The 16,601-nt window shown below is 46.7% G+C and overlaps 1 protein-coding gene across 9 annotated transcripts in view; it reads left to right on the forward strand.

Moving 5' to 3' along the window:
- The first annotated feature begins 6,868 nt into the window (after positions 1-6,868).
- Positions 6,869-16,601, forward strand: part of LOC118373815 (forkhead box protein P4-like) — a 181,568-nt gene continuing 171,835 nt past the window's right edge. For 4 of the 9 annotated variants that reach the window (XM_052526849.1, XM_052526851.1, XM_052526852.1 and 1 more), the window contains exon 1: positions 6,871-7,439. The gene's annotated coding sequence lies outside the window, so the exon portion shown is untranslated. Of the gene's footprint in view, positions 7,440-16,601 lie in introns of all 9 variants that reach the window. The other 5 variants (XM_052526844.1, XM_052526848.1, XM_052526850.1 and 2 more) reach the window with 3 other exon arrangements.

A 16,601-nucleotide genomic window follows, 5' to 3' on the forward strand; every position in this document is an offset into this window, starting at 1 on the left:
TGAGCAGTTGCCATACCAGGCGGTGATGCAGCCCGACAGAATGCTCTCAATGGTGCATCTGTAGAAGTTAGTGAGGGTCAAAACTGATTTCTGAATTGGGAAAGACCTTGTACTAAAATTATACAAGACACATCTATGACTTTTAATTGTATTTTGTTAATGACAATAAAAGATAAAAGGCAAGTGTGATATTTGCACATTGTTATAAACTCAGCAAAAAAAGAAACGTCCTCTCACTGTCAACTGTGTTAATTTTCAGCAAACTTAACGTGTAAATATTTGATGGAACATAACAAGATTCAACAACTGAGACATAAACTGAACAAGTTCCACAGACATGTGAAGAACAGAAATGGAATAATGTGTTCTTGAACAAAGGGGGGTCAAAATCAAAAGTAACAGTCAGTATTTGGGGTGGCCACCAGCTGCATTAACTACTGCAGTGCATCTCCTCCTCATGGACTGCACCCGATTTACCAGTTCTTGCTGTGAGATGTTATCTCAGTCTTCCACCAAGGCACCTGCAAGTTCCCGGACATGTCTTGTGGGAATGGCCCTTGCCCTCACCCTCCAATCCAACAGGTCCCAGATGTGTTCAATGGGATTAAGATCTGGGCTCTTCGCTGGCCATGGCAGAACACTGACATCCCTGTCTTGCAGGAAATCATGCACAGAATGAGCAGTATGGCTGGTGGCATTGCCATGCAGGAGGGTCATAGGATAGTGGATAGAGGAGGGATAGTATATGTGGATAGAGGAGGGTTAGTATACAGTTGAAGTCGGAAGTTTACATACACTTAGGTTGGAGTCATTTAAACTAATTTTTCAACCAATCCACAAATGTATTGTTAACAAGCTATAGTTTTGGCAAGTCAGTTAGGACATCTACTTTGTGCATGACACAAGTCATTTTTCCAACAATTGTTTACAGACAGATTATTTCACTTATAATTCACTGTATCACAATTCCAGTGGGTCAGAAGTTTGCATACACTAAGTTGACTGTGTCTCTAAACAGTTTGAAAAATTCCAGAAAATTATGTCATGGGTTTAGAAGCCTCTGATAGGCTAATTGACTTAATTTGAGTCAATTGGAGGTTTACCTGTGGATGTATTACAAGGCCAACCTTCAAACTCAGTGCCTCTTTGCGTGACATCATGGGAAAAAAAATAATAAAATCAGCCAAGAGCTCAGAAAAAATTGTAGACCTCCACAAGTCTGGTTCATCCTTGGGAGCAATTTCCAAACTCCTGAAGGTACCACATTTATTTGTACAAACAATAGTATGCAAGTATAAACACCATGAGACCACGCAGCCATCATACTGCTCAGGAAGGAGACGCATTCCGTCAGTAAACCGAGTCATATATCGACATAACCTGAAAGGCTGCTCAGCAAGGAAGAAGCCACTGCTCCAAAACTGCCATAAAAAGCCAGACTACGGTTTGCAACTGCGCATGGGGACAAAGATCGTGCTTTTTGGAGAAATGTCCTCTGGTCTGATGAAACAAAAATATAACATTTTGGCCATAATGACCATCGTTATGGTTGGATGAAAAAGGGGGAGGCTTGCAAGCCGAAGAACACCATCCTAACAGTGAAGCATGGGGGTGGCAGCATCTTGTTGTGGGGTGCTTTGCTGCAGGAGGGACATTTACATTTACATTTAAGTCATTTAGCAGACGCTCTTATCCAGAGCGACTTACAAATTGGTGCATTCACCTTATGACATCCAGTGGAACAGCCACTTTACAATAGTGCATTTAAATCTTTTAGGGGGGGGGGTGAGAAGGATTACTTATCCTATCCTAGGTATTCCTTAAAGAGGTGGGGTTTCAGGTGTCTCCGGAAGGTGGTGATTGACTCCGCTGTCCTGGCGTCGTGAGGGCGTTTGTTCCACCATTAGGGGGCCAGAGCAGCGAACAGTTTTGACTGGGCTGAGCGGGAACTGTACTTCCTCAGTGGTAGGGAGGCGAGCAGGCCAGAGGTGGATGAACGCAGTGCCCTTGTTTGGGTGTAGGGCCTGATCAGAGCCTGGAGGTACTGAGGTGCCGTTCCCCTCACAGCTCCGTAGGCAAGCACCATGGTCTTGTAGCGGATGCGAGCTTCAACTGGAAGCCAGTGGAGAGAGCGGAGGAGCGGGGTGACGTGAGAGAACTTGGGAAGGTTCACCAGACGGGCTGCGGCGTTCTGGATGAGTTGTAGGGGTTTAATGGCACAGGCAGGGAGCCCAGCCAACAGCGAGTTGCAGTAATCCAGACGGGAGATGACAAGTGCCTGGATTAGGACCTGCGCCGCTTCCTGTGTGAGGCAGGGTCGTACTCTGCGGATGTTGTAGAGCATGAACCTACAGGAACGGGCCACCGCCTTGATGTTAGTTGAGAACGACAGGGTGTTGTCCAGGATCACGCCAAGGTTCTTAGCGCTCTGGGAGGAGGACACAATGGAGTTGTCAACCGTGATGGCGAGATCATGGAACGGGCAGTCCTTCCCCGGGAGGAAGAGGAGCTCCGTCTTGCCGAGGTTCAGCTTGAGGTGGTGATCCGTCATCCACACTGATATGTCTGCCAGACATGCAGAGATGCGATTCGCCACCTGGTCATCAGAAGGGGGAAAGGAGAAGATTAATTGTGTGTCGTCTGCATAGCAATGATAGGAGAGACCATGTGAGGTTATGACAGAGCCAAGTGACTTGGTGTATAGCGAGAATAGGAGAGGGCCTAGAACAGAGCCCTGGGGGACACCAGTGGTGAGAGCGCGTGTTGAGGAGACAGACTCTCGCCACGCCACCTGGCCACGCCACCTGGTAGTCTTGAAACCTGACTGATTTGGATCAAGAAGGTCATTCTGAGAGAGATAGCGGTAGAGCTGGCCAAGGACGGCACGCTCAAGAGTTTTGGAGAGAAAAGAAAGAAGCGATACTGGTCTGTAGTTGTTGACATCGGAGGGATCGAGTGTAGGTTTTTTCAGAAGGGGTGCAACTCTCGCTCTCTTGAAGACGGAAGGGACGTAGCCAGCGGTCAGGGATGAGTTGATGAGCGAGGTGAGGTAAGGGAGAAGGTCTCCGGAAATGGTCTGGAGAAGAGAGGAGGGGATAGGGTCAAGCGGGCAGGTTGTTGGGCGGCCGGCCGTCACAAGACGCGAGATTTCATCTGGAGAGAGAGGGAGAAAGAGGTCAGAGCACAGGGTAGGGCAGTGTGAGCAGAACCAGCGGTGTCGTTTGACTTAGCAAACGAGGATCGGATGTCGTCGACCTTCTTTTCAAAATGGTTGACGAAGTCATCTGCAGAGAGGGAGGAGGGGGGGGAGGAGGATTCAGGAGGGAGGAGAAGGTGGCAAAGAGCTTCCTAGGGTTAGAGGCAGATGCTTGGAATTTAGAGTGGTAGAAAGTGGCTTTAGCAGCAGAGACAGAGGAGGAAAATGTAGAGAGGAGGGAGTGAAAGGATGCCAGGTCCGCAGGGAGGCGAGTTTTCCTCCATTTCCGCTCGGCTGCCCGGAGCCCTGTTCTGTGAGCTCGCAATGAGTCGTCGAGCCACGGAGCGGGAGGGGAGGACCGAGCCGGCCTGGAGGATAGGGGACATAGAGAGTCAAAGGATGCAGAAAGGGAGGAGAGGAGGGTTGAGGAGGCAGAATCAGGAGATAGGTTGGAGAAGGTTTGAGCAGAGGGAAGAGATGATAGGATGGAAGAGGAGAGAGTAGCGGGGGAGAGAGAGCGAAGGTTGGGACGGCGCGATACCATCCGAGTAGGGGCAGTGTGGGAAGTGTTGGATGAGAGCGAGAGGGAAAAGGATACAAGGTAGTAGTCGGAGATTTGGAGGGGAGTTGCAATGAAGTTAGTGGAAGAACAGCATCTAGTAAAGATGAGGTCGAGCGTATTGCCTGCCTTTTGAGTAGGGGGGGAAGGTGAGAGGGTGAGGTCAAAAGAGGAGAGGAGTGGAAAGAAGGAGGCAGAGAGGAATGAGTCAAAGGTAGACGTGGGGAGGTTAAAGTCGCCCAGAACTGTGAGAGGTGAGCCGTCCTCAGGAAAGGAGCTTATCAAGGCATCAAGCTCATTGATGAACTCTCCGAGGGAACCTGGAGGGCGATAAATGATAAGGATGTTAAGCTTGAAAGGGCTGGTAACTGTGACAGCATGGAATTCAAAGGAGGCGATAGACAGATGGGTAATGGGAGAAAGAGAGAATGACCACTTGGGAGAGATGAGGATCCCGGTGCCACCACCCCGCTGACCAGAAGCTCTCGGTGGTGCACTTCACAAAATAGATGGCTCATGAGGAAGTTACATTATGTGGATATATTGAAGCAACATCTCAAGACATCAGTCAGGAAGTTAAAGCTTGGTTGCACATGGGTCTTCCAAATGAACAATGACCCCAATCATACTTCCAAAGATGTGGCAAAATGGCTTAAGGACAACAAAGTCAAGGTTTTGGAGTGGCCATCACAAATCTCTGACCAAAATCCTATAGAAAACTTGTGGTCAGAACTGAAAAAGCGTGAGTGAGCAAGGAGGCCTACAAACCTGACTCAGTTACACCATCTCTGTCAGGAGGAATGGGCCAAAATTCACCCAACTTGTTGTGGAAAGCTTGTGTAACGCTACCCGTAACGTTTGACCAAAGTTGAACAATTTAAAGACAATGCTACGAAATACTAATTGAGTGTCTGTAAACTTCTGACCCACTGGGAATGTGATGAAAGAAGTAAAAGCTGAAATAAATCATTCTCTCTACTATTTTTACATTTCACATTCTTAAAATAAAGTGGTGATCCTAACTGACCTAAGACAGGGTATTTTCTACCAGGATTAAACGTCAGGAATTGTGAAAAACTGAGTTTGAATATATTTGGCTAAGGTGTATGTAAACTTCCGACATCAACTGTATTTAGGTGGTTACGTCACAGTATCATAGCGGCATAGCCTATCAAATAATGACATGTAGCTAGCTAGCTTTTAATTAAAAAACAAACACTTTATTTAACTAGTATAGTCAGTTAAGAACACATTTTTATTTACAATGACGGCCTATACCGGCCTAACCCAAACCCAGACGACAGTGGGCCAATTGTGCGCCACCCTATGGGACTCCCAACCAGTTGGGGTACAGCCTGGATTCAAACCAGGGTCTGTAGTGAGACCTCTAGCATTGAGATGCAGTGCCTTAGACCGCTGCGCTTTTCGGGAGCCCTAGTTAGCTATAAACAAAACTAGTCGGATGTAATCCATATCCTAGCCATCCGCCCAAGATTGTTGAACAACTTCATGGAAGCCTATTTTCACTGGCAGCTATTTCCCAAACCAGGGCAAGTACTAACCACAGGTCTTGTCTGGGGAAGATGTTTCAGTGGGCGAGTTCGTTTTGCGCGACCCGGTGCCCCGGGTGTGTGGGGTTGGCTCATTTTCGACCATTCCATTGGTCCTACTAAGGAGAGGTCTCCGTCCACCCATGCAAAGCAAATTCGCCCAGTCTTTCCCAGAAAACAACAGTTAACCTCTCTAGGGTATGTGGGACGCTAGCGTCCCAGCTGGCCAACATCCAGTGAGATTGCAGAGCGCCATATTCAAATACAGAAATAATCATTATAAAAATTCAGAAAAGATACAACTATTTTACATAGGTTAAAATATTAACTTCTTGTGAATCCAACCACAGTGTCAGATTTCAAAAATGCTTTACGGCGAAAGCATACCTTACAATTATTTGACAACATAGCCCAGCAGACTCATCATTACCAACAGTAACCAGCCAAGTAGAAGAGTTACACAAGTCAGAAATAGAGATAAAATGAATCCCTTGCCTTTGATGATCTTCATATGGTTGCACTCAGAAGACATTAATTTATTAAATAAATGTTCCTTTTGTTCGATAAAGTCTCTCTTTATATCCGAAAACCTCCTACTTCCTGAATGGATTTTTCTCAGTTTTTCGCCGGCCAAATCAGTTCTGTTATACTCACAGGCATACTTTTTAACCGTTTTGGAAACTTTAGAGTGTTTTCTATCCAAATCTACTAATTATATGCATATCCTATCTTCTAGGCCTGAGTAGAAGGCAGTTTAATTTGGGCACACTTTTCATCCAAAATTCCAAATGCTGCCCACTACCCTAGAGAAGTCAATAGGGAAAAGGGGGCATGAATTGTTGACATAATTGTAGTCCAAACCCAACCTTCATTTACCCATTGACACACTCAGGTTCCAAACTCTGAATTTTGACAAGACTAACTTTATAACCAAACATTTTCTGTTTAAACTTTGTAGTCGATTTTGACACTAAAATAAAAAGAAATCAGACTCTTATACCACATAGACCACAGATACCACATAGACCGTTTTCAAAGAGATGTGTTGGGTTATAGGGGCAGTCACTCTTTAAACAGGTCCTGAGTCCGTCTTCCTGACATTTTTTCTTGACCCAGATTATGTCAATTAAAAATGAAAGCACTAAACATTGGAAATAGTTCAGGAGTAGTCAGGTGAAACTTGGCCTACAAATATTGAATAGCTCATTAATCTTATGTAACTCTATCAAAATATCTTCCTACTATACAAATAAAATAAAATAATGGCGTTGTTGTTTAGAGAATACTTTGTTGTTAACAGTTTCCAAGGTTTCTCTCTGTATAGAGGAACATCTGTTGCTGCTTGGCTCCACAATAGACAAACTCAGCCGCGATGCAGAGGTCAAAAGATCAGTGCCTTCACCAGGCGCTCACGCGCACGCGCACGCGCACATGGCAGTCTGGCACCTCGCACTGGCTGCCTTCATGTGCAGTGTTTTCTTATTATGCTCCGCCACTAGTGAGTCACAGCGAGATGTGAACGCGCACCTATTTTAGAGGCATTACGGTAGAGAGCAAACTGTCCCCCAACATATCCTCAACCAACACACAACCCGAGTAATTCATCACTGATTTACCAGCGAACGAGCGAGCGACAGACGGGATGCCAAAAACTGAATCGAGTATCGTCATTGGGACTTGTGGAGGGGTTAGGATCTGAATAACAGCGAGATAGCAGGATCAAAACAGAGTAAGGGGAGGCCACGAACAGCCCGAAAAGCTCCGTGCTTTCTCTCCATCAACTTCCCGGAGGGCTGCGCATGCAGCCTGTGTGTGAGTTAGTGAAACTAGCTAGTCTTAGTATTGTTCTGACTTCACTACAGTGCCCACTCCGAGAGAGAGAGAGGACGCACAACAAAAGGGAAAGAAAGGAAGCAAGGACGGACTAATTATAACGAACACGGTTGTAGTTGAACGTAATGGTCCTGCGATACCAATCTTAGATCCCAAGATTGATCAGTTTTAGTTCTGTTTGGTTTGCTTCTTGGTCGCGGAGAGTGGACTCGTCGGGTGGTGTTGCGCTGAGCTGAAACGGGGCTGTCCACATGGTCCAACCACTGGTGTGAAAGTTGACTTCTTCAGAATTCAAGAACAGGTTGATACACTTATCTACATATTCTTCTTCCGTCTACTTTTCCTCTCTTCTCCTCTCTCTCTCTCTCTCTCACTTTCTCTGTGCGTGTGTTTCTCCAAAAGTGAAAGTGTGCGCGCGTGTTATTGAATCAGAACACTGCAACAATTGGACTTGTTTGCGGCTGTCATTGTTTTCAGCATAAACCAATAACAACCAAATATCGATTAAGTTAGGTTAGTGACTAGGCTATTATTGTCTAATGTGAGTTTCAGCAAGGCTGGCATCCACTATAGTCTACACATGAAACGGTAGATCAGCCACTTTTCAGACCATACACTATGAAGCCGTTTTTCATAATCTACAATAGAAAAAGTTAGTTGAAAATGGCAAGGACACACTAGCGATTTTGTCGCGGCTTCTCCCCTAGTTACACGTGCAATCAAAATAACATATTTCAGTTTTAATATGAAATCCATATACTTTATTAGTGAATAGCTTTTTATTTCTTTATTTTAGGTATGAAATAGCCTAAGAGTTGGAGACTGGAGGGCAGCGGCAGCGTGCTGCCTCGCGGCTTTATGGAAGGTGTCAGGTTCACAAACGCTCGCTCATTAAACAACAAAAACTTTTCAGACAAAGATGCAAAGATATCCGGAGTGAATTTGACTGAAAGTAAGAAATGCACTGAGGTGCTCAGCCGCCCGAACGCTAAAAGAGTCAATTGGAAATAACTGATTATAAACGCCCCTCCAATAACTGGTGTTAATTTTACACACCCATTCGGCCATCGTTTTGAATTCCTTCTGATCATTGAATGCCGGTTCACCACACACCGAATGAGGCCTTAATCGATCTCGGATTGTTGAATTTGAATGAAACATGTATATTAAGGGCTCGCATTTAGCCTAATATTAGGCCTTTTGCTTATTTTAGATTTAATTTACACAATAAGACTAATAGGCCTAAATGTAAATATTTGCTCAAATATTTCGTTTTCACGGTCAAACTTTTAAATCAAATAGTTTACCAGTCCTCTTTTAAACTGTTTTGTCTACAGCTATTGCGCTTGTAATTTCCTGACTTGGATGGTAGCCTATGGACAGTTGGTCTCACGGTCTTTATGATAGTGGCCCTCTTATTTTAATCACAATTGAATCAAATGTAATAGAAGGTTACTGAAACAGCAGATTATTGTTATTGGTTCCGTTTATCAAACAATAGGTTATAGGCCTACTGTTATAGGCCTAGGCCTACGTGAAATTGTGCTTCAAAATCAAAGTTGGCATGAAGTGCATAGGAATAATTTAACACGTTGATAATTATCGGTTATTAATCATGCATAATCCATTTATCATAATCGGCTATACCGACAGTCGGAATAATTTGACATCAGAAATAAAAGCCAAATGCATGAAAAGCAGAAATGATTCCGTTATTACCGTTATTAGAATAACTTCTTCATTTTGTTTATAGGTAGGAATAATTGTAGCCTATAACTCCAAAGACAAAGGATAGACAAACGTTCTCACAATCTTTATTATATTTGTTTATGAAAATCTGTATTTAGCAACTGACACATATTAAATGTAGACCTATTGGGAATATGAATAAAAATGTTATCCACAAATGATACAAAGTTATACATGTGTTAAAAATGAGGCAAGCGGGTGCTGTAGGCCAAATCAACAGAAAGGTCGGACGCGTCCCATACACAAGAACAAATAGCCTACTCATTTTAAACTTTTAAGCTGAGCTTTTGTGAGGAGACATTTGAGAGTGCACCGTTTAGGGATTTGTTCACTAATATTAATTCATTCATCATATCCTGTTATGCAATTTTTTGTTTGTTTTATAATTTCCTACAAAATCATTTCAATCATTTCCAAATCTGCTTTCTACTAAATCAATAAACTTATAATTAATTTTAAAATAATTTCACTGTCTCAAACAAGGCTATGTAGGCCTAGAAGTTGTCAGACACCACCACCATACCTTGTTGCGGTTGATTTTCTACATTTGAGCACACCCATAAATCTCCCTAAATCACCGTCCCTGAGCGCTCTAGACTAAATATCAGCCTTCATCTGGGACAGTCCCGCATGTCAGACGGAGTGATGTCCCGCATGATGGAGGGATGGAGGGAGAAATGAAATGACAATTAATTGCTGTTGGTTGCAGTGCGGTGCTGTCGGTCTGTCTGACATTAAAAAGAAAAAGGCAGATCATATGGGCGCGCGCTGACATGGCCGTTATTTCCTCTTGATTGATGGACGCTGGGGCGCATTTGGCATAATTAATTTTATTTAGTGTGTTCCCCCTGCCTCGCTCTCTCCCTCCCTCCCTCCCTCTCTCCTTGTCCCCTGTTGTTTTGTGGCTCCTGTCCCCCTGTCCTTCTCTCCGAGGCTGAGCGTGCCACCGGTGGCATTTCCGCAACGCGACGGTGACACAGTTTTAATTGCACCACTGATGGAGGTTTAATAGAATATTTAGCTGAAATGAAAGAGCTGTATTTCACATTTTATAGCCGTGTAATAACTCTCCTGCCAGGCAGGAAAACATGGGTTTGGTTGGTGGTATGTGTGGTGGCATAAAATATATTCACACCCGTAGAACTTCAGGATTGCCGTTCAAGTTGTCTTTTAATTGTTCACAAACACACCTGGTGTGATTTTCTTCTCTGACGAGGTCAGAGGGCTATTTATAAAATAATTTTCCAGTTTTTAGTCCTTAAGAATATAAGAAATTGAAGGGAATTTCCAACTGAATAAACAAATGTAATAGGCCTAATAACGAATTAATTAAAACCAGGCACTTTTTAAAAAGGGTATTTTAAAACGTTTTATATTTGACTAGAAGCAGTTCACCTCCTTTAGGTATGTCCAGATTGTATTTTTATTTAATTTACCTAATTTAAACTTTCTGATTATGTTATTCAATTTTTTTTGTGCTTTTCTACTTTTATTTGAATCTGCTCATAACCAAAGTGTTGGGAAAAGTCAACTGAACTGATTCTTTCTTTGGAATAGCTTTAGAGTTGATGGTGAGGGAGAGCATGAAGCTCTCTCCGCAGTGTGTTCTCTGTGTGTTATGTGCTGTAGAGATCCACACCAGTCTATAAGACTGAGGAGAACCTGCTTGTGATGGCTCAGTTGGATGGAGCTTGATAATTGTCATTCCAGAGTTGCGGTTTTATTCCTGCATGGGCCACATATACTGAAGATATGACATCATTTGAAGTGGCTTGAGATAGAAGTGTTTGAATGACTCTATTATCATTATTGAAGCGCCTCAGCCCAAACAATCATACAGTACCTGCTATTGGGCTGGACTGGAGCAGTGAAGGTCTCTCCTCTCAGCATGCATGGGAGAAAAGGAGAGGGGGACATTTTCCACTCTATTTAAGATGGTAGTTGCCGAGTAATTATTAGGAAATTAGATGTCCTAAAAGTACTTTATTACTTTTCTATCTATTTGCTCTCTAAGAAAAATAAGAATATTTTATATAAGAAGGGTATAATAATAAAGAATATGTGAGAAAAGCAGTTTGAGAAAATTAGAATTTTGAGAAAAAGAAATAATATAATGAAAGAAAAGAGAGGGTATTTGAGAGGCAAAAGAAGTGATTTGGAAATGAAGTGGACACAGGCAGGAAGCTAGGTGTCAGAAAAAGGCTGACTCTCTTGCCGCTCTGTCTGCTGTTGTGTGTGTGTGTGTTCAGCTGCAGACGGTAGAATCAGACACTTAAAAAAAATGATTATCCTCTGCAGCTGAGTGTTTTTCATGTCCTATTGTTGAATTTGTCCTGGCCGTCTTTTTCTCACACATTTTCTCTTCTGATTTGTTGAGTTCCTGATATTGCAGCATTTTCTGTGTCGTGAAGAATATATTTCTTCTATCTGTGTAGTGTGTAAAATGTTTTTGTACTTTCTATCATGGTGTATTCAGTAAAAGGAAAGCAAAAGTCTGCTCACTGTTTGCTGAACAGTGTCTGTAGTTTCAGTAGTGATTTAGTGAAACAGAACACACCAGTAATAGTGAATAGATGACACTATCAGGGTGGAACAGATAGACAACGTTTATGTGTGTTTGAACATGTTTTGGTTGTAGTTAAGCAAAGCATGTGTGTGGGGGGAGGGGGGGCTGTAGTCAGGGTTTTAACAGGGTGTATGTCAGAGCCTGGGTGTGGGGGGAGGGGGGCTGTAGTCAGGGTTTTAACAGGGTGTATGTCAGAGCCTGGGTGTGGGGGAGGGGGCTGTAGTCAGGGTTTTAACAGGGTGTATGTCAGAGCCTGGGTGTGGGGGGAGGGGGGCTGTAGTCAGGGTTTTAACAGGGTGTATGTCAGAACCTGGGTGTGGGGGGGGCTGTAGTCAGGATTTTAACAGGGTTAATGTCAGAGCGTGTATCAGAGCCTGGGTGTGGGGGGCTGTAGTCAGGGTTTTAACAGGGTGTATGTCAGAGCCTGGGTGTGGGGGGAGGGGGGGCTGTAGTCAGGGTTTTAACAGGGTGTATGTCAGAGCCTGGGTGTGGGGGGCGGGGGGGCTGTAGTCAGGGTTTTAACAGGGCGTATGTCAGAGCCTGGGTGTGGGGGGGGGGGCTGTAGTCAGGGTTTTAACAGGGTGTATGTCAGAGCCTGGGTGTGGGGGGAGGGGGGCTGTAGTCAGGGTTTTAACAGGGTGTATGTCAGAGCCTGGGTGTGGGGGGAGGAGGAGGCTGTAGTCAGGGCTTTAACATGGCGTATGTCAGAGCCTGGGTGTGGGGGGGCTGTAGTCAGGGTTTTAACAGGGTGTATGTCAGAGCCTGGGTGTGGGGGGAGGGGGCTGTAGTCAGGGTTTTAACAGGGCGTATGTCAGAGCCTGGTTGTGGGGGGAGGGGAGGCTGTAGTCAGGGTTTTAACAGGGTTATGTCAGAGCCTGGATGTGGGGGGCTGTAGTCAGGGTTTTAACAGGGTGTATGTCAGAGCCTGGGTGTGGGGGAGGGGGAGGCTGTAGTCAGGGTTTTAACAGGGCGTATGTCAGAGCCTGGGTGTGGGGGGAGGGGGCTGTAGTCAGGGTTTTAACAGGGTGTATGTCAGAGCCTGGGTGTGGGGGGGGAGGTCAGGGTTTTAACAGGGTGTATGTCAGAGCCTGGGTAGTCAGGGTTTTAACAGGGCGTATGTCAGAGCCTGGGTGTGGGGGAGGGGGCTGTAGTCAGGGTTTTAACAGGGTGTATGTCAGAGCGTGGGTGTGGGGGGGGGGTTTTAACAGGGCTGTCAGAGCCTGGGTGTGGGGGGAGGGGGGCTGTAGTCAGGGTTTTAACAGGGTGTATGTCAGAGCCTGGGTGTGGGGGAGGGGGCTGTAGTCAGGGTTTTAACAGGGCGTATGTCAGAGCCTGGGTGTGGGGGGAGGGGGCTGTAGTCAGGGTTTTAACAGGGTGTATGTCAGAGCGTGGGTGTGGGGGGAGGGGGGGCTGTAGTCAGGGTTTTAACAGGGTGTATGTCAGAGCCTGGGTGTGGGGGGAGGGGGGGCTGTAGTCAGGGTTTTAACAAGGCGTATGTCAGAGCCTGGGTGTGGGGGGAGGGGGGGCTGTAGTCAGGGTTTTAACAGGGTGTATGTCAGAGCCGTGGGTGTGGGGGGAGGGGGGCTGTAGTCAGGGTTTTAACAGGGTGTATGTCAGAGCCTGGGTGTGGGGGGGGGGGGGGCTGTAGTCAGGGTTTTAACAGGGTGTATGTCAGAGCCTGGGTGTGGGGGGAGGGGGGGCTGTAGTCAGGGTTTTAACAGGGTGTATGTCAGAGCCTGGGTGTGGGGGAGGGGGCTGTAGTCAGGGTTTTAACAGGGTGGTCAGAGCCTGGGTGTAGTCAGGGTTTTAACAGGTGTATGTCAGAGCCTGGGTGTGGGGGGGGGGGCTGTAGTCAGGGTTTTAACAGGGTGTATGTCAGAGCCTGGGTGTGGGGGGAGGGGGCTGTAGTCAGGGTTTTAACAGGGTGTATGTCAGAGCCTGGGTGTGGGGGGAGGGGGGGCTGTAGTCAGGGTTTTAACAGGGTGTATGTCAGAGCCTGGGGGTGGGGGGAGGGGGGCTGTAGTCAGGGTTTTAACAGGGTGTATGTCAGAGCCTGGGTGTGGGGGGAGGGGGCTGTAGTCAGGGTTTTAACAGGGCGTATGTCAGAGCCTGGGTGTGGGGGAGGGGGGCTGTAGTCAGGGTTTTAACAGGGTGTATGTCAGAGCCTGGGTGTGGGGGAGGGGGCTGTAGTCAGGGTTTTAACAGGGTGTATGTCAGAGCCTGGGTGTGGGGGGGAGGAGGCTGTAGTCAGGGCTATGTCAGAGCCTGGGTGTGGGGGGCTGTAGTCAGGGTTTTAACAGGGTGTATGTCAGAGCCTGGGTGTGGGGGGAGGGGGCTGTAGTCAGGGTTTTAACAGGGCGTATGTCAGAGCCTGGTTGTGGGGGGGAGGGGGAGGCTGTAGTCAGGGTTTTAAAGGGCGTATGTCAGAGCCTGGATGTGGGGGGCTGTAGTCAGGGTTTTAACAGGGTGTATGTCAGAGCCTGGGTGTGGGGGAGGCTGTAGTCAGGGTTTTAACAGGGCGTATGTCAGAGCCTGGGTGTGGGGGAGGGGGCTGTAGTCAGGGTTTTAACAGGGTGTATGTCAGAGCCTGGGTGTGGGGGAGGGGGTCTGTAGTCAGGGTTTTAACAGGGTGTATGTCAGAGCCTGGGTGTGGGGGGAGGGGGCTGTAGTCAGGGTTTTAACAGGGCGTATGTCAGAGCCTGGGTGTGGGGGGAGGGGGCTGTAGGGTTTTCAGGGTGTTTAACAGGGTTTTGTATGTCAGAGCCTGGGTGTGGGGGGAGGGGGCTGTAGTCAGGGTTTTAACAGGGTGTATGTCAGAGCCTGGGTGTGGGGGGAGGGGGCTGTAGTCAGGGTTTTAACAAGGCGTATGTCAGAGCCTGGGTGTGGGGGAGGGGGGCTGTAGTCAGGGTTTTAACAGGGTGTATGTCAGAGCGTGGGTGTGGGGGAGGGGGGCTGTAGTCAGGGTTTTAACAGGGTGTATGTCAGAGCCTGGGTGTGGGGGAGGGGGCTGTAGGGTTTTAACAAGGGTTTTGGGGGGAAGTCAGGGTTTTAACAGGGTGTATGTCAGAGCGTGGGTGTGGGGGGAGGGGGCTGTAGTCAGGGTTTTAACAGGGTGTATGTCAGAGCCTGGGTGTGGGGGAGGGGGCTGTAGTCAGGGTTTTAACAGGGTGTATGTCAGAGCCTGGGTGTGGGGGAGGGGGCTGTAGTCAGGGTTTTAACAGGGTGTATGTCAGAGCCTGGGTGTGGGGGAGGGGGCTGTAGTCAGGGTTTTAACAGGGTGTATGTCAGAGCCTGGGTGTGGGGGAGGGGGGCTGTAGTCAGGGTTTTAACAGGGTGTATGTCAGAGCCTGGGTGTGGGGGAGGGGGCTGTAGTCAGGGTTTTAACAGGGTGTATGTCAGAGCCTGGGTGTGGGGGGCTGTAGTCAGGGTTTTAACAGGGTGTATGTCAGAGCCTGGGTGTGGGGGAGGGGGCTGTAGTCAGGGTTTTAACAGGGTGTATGTCAGAGCCTGGGTGTGGGGGAGGGGGGCTGTAGTCAGGGTTTTAACAGGGTGTATGTCAGAGCCTGGGTGTGGGGGAGGGGGCTGTAGTCAGGGTTTTAACAGGGTGTATGTCAGAGCCTGGGTGTGGGGGGCTGGTCAGGGTTTTAACAGGGTGTATGTCAGAGCCTGGGTGTGGGGGGCTGTAGTCAGGGTTTTAACAGGGTGTATGTCAGAGCCTGGGTGTGGGGGGGCTGTAGTCAGGGTTTTAACAGGGTGTATGTCAGAGCCTGGGTGTGACTAGAACATGTTCCAGATCATCAGAAGGCGGACAGTAAACACACTAATATGTGGCTACTTTACTATACTATCAAATTATACAACTGTGTTGACTGTTTTACTATAATATGAATGATCTCACCGTTTCAAAACCTTCCGTGTTGTGCTTAATGCACAGAAACATTATTATGGTGGTCCATAAACATACTATAAGTGTTCTTACCTTGAGTACCCAGCTGTGAGTGTGTTTGTGTGAGTGTGTGAGAGAGTGCCATTCTAAATTCATATGGGCTCTAGTCAAGTGAGATGGACAGTAGTGTGTGTGAAGTTTTTAATGTCCCGAGAGTTGCTAATACTGAACACTTTTCTCTGGACTCGCTCTGTCCATCCAACTCTCTATCCCCATGTACATGAAACCTCTCCTGCCATTGGTTGAGTGGCTTATCTGCTGCTACAAAGTGTTTTTGAAGAGAGGTGTAAAGCCAGCGATACATGACACAGGTATGTGTAGGATTTGACCCAGTCGATATCCCTATATTTGCCTCCATCACGGCACTTCCATTAAAACTGATTCTGTGGAAAAATGACAAATGAAATGGTTGCGTCTACAGTTCATGACTGATACGTTGGTTGTTTTTTGGGAGCTAGCCTAAAAGTGAGGAGAATGTGTTTTCATTTAAAAAAAATATATATTCTATTAGGAATTGAAAGGTTGAAGTTTGATAGTTTGTTTTGTGTGTGGAGCTAGCTAGCTGGTGATGAGAGCGTAGTGTTTTGCTGGCTGTGGTCATCAGTGAGGTGATTGATGTGAGTGTTGAGCCCCCGCCACATTACCTTAGTCTGAACCATGATTACACATGTGGTTCTAATTGAACCTGTTATTGGGAAGAACGGGAGGCCTGAATATGTCTCTGTGCATGTGTCTGTGTGTTTGTGTGCCAAATGCTGACCCGTGGGTTGGGGAAAGTAAAGCCAGCAGAATCAGACTGAGACAGCATCACTAGTCTGAAGAAAGATAGAAGAAAGTGGGAGAATGAAGAGAGAAAAGGGGAGATAGAAGAGTCGTGATGCCATGGGCAGATTTTATGGTGATGCACAAGAAGTCTGAGTGTAGAAGAGAGACGAAGGGAGAATGAGAGAACATAGAAGGAGAGAGGGAGAGAGAACATGGAGAGCTTGATAGAGAGTTAGAGTCATAATGTGAGTCTGTTAAGAGCTGATGGATGTGGGAGGGAGCGACCCTGCAGCACAGAGAGAGGAAGCGACTGCTTCCTATGGGCCTGGGGAATGGGAGAGAGACATAGATGGAGGAAGAGACTGAAAGAGAGAGAGAAGAGGACGGAAATGACAGTATGTGTGTAGCAGGCAGGCAGGCGTGGGTCATTATGTGTG

The sequence above is a fragment of the Oncorhynchus keta genome, chromosome 10, assembly GCF_023373465.1.
Source record: "Oncorhynchus keta strain PuntledgeMale-10-30-2019 chromosome 10, Oket_V2, whole genome shotgun sequence".
Taxonomy (NCBI): Eukaryota; Metazoa; Chordata; class Actinopteri; order Salmoniformes; family Salmonidae; genus Oncorhynchus; species Oncorhynchus keta.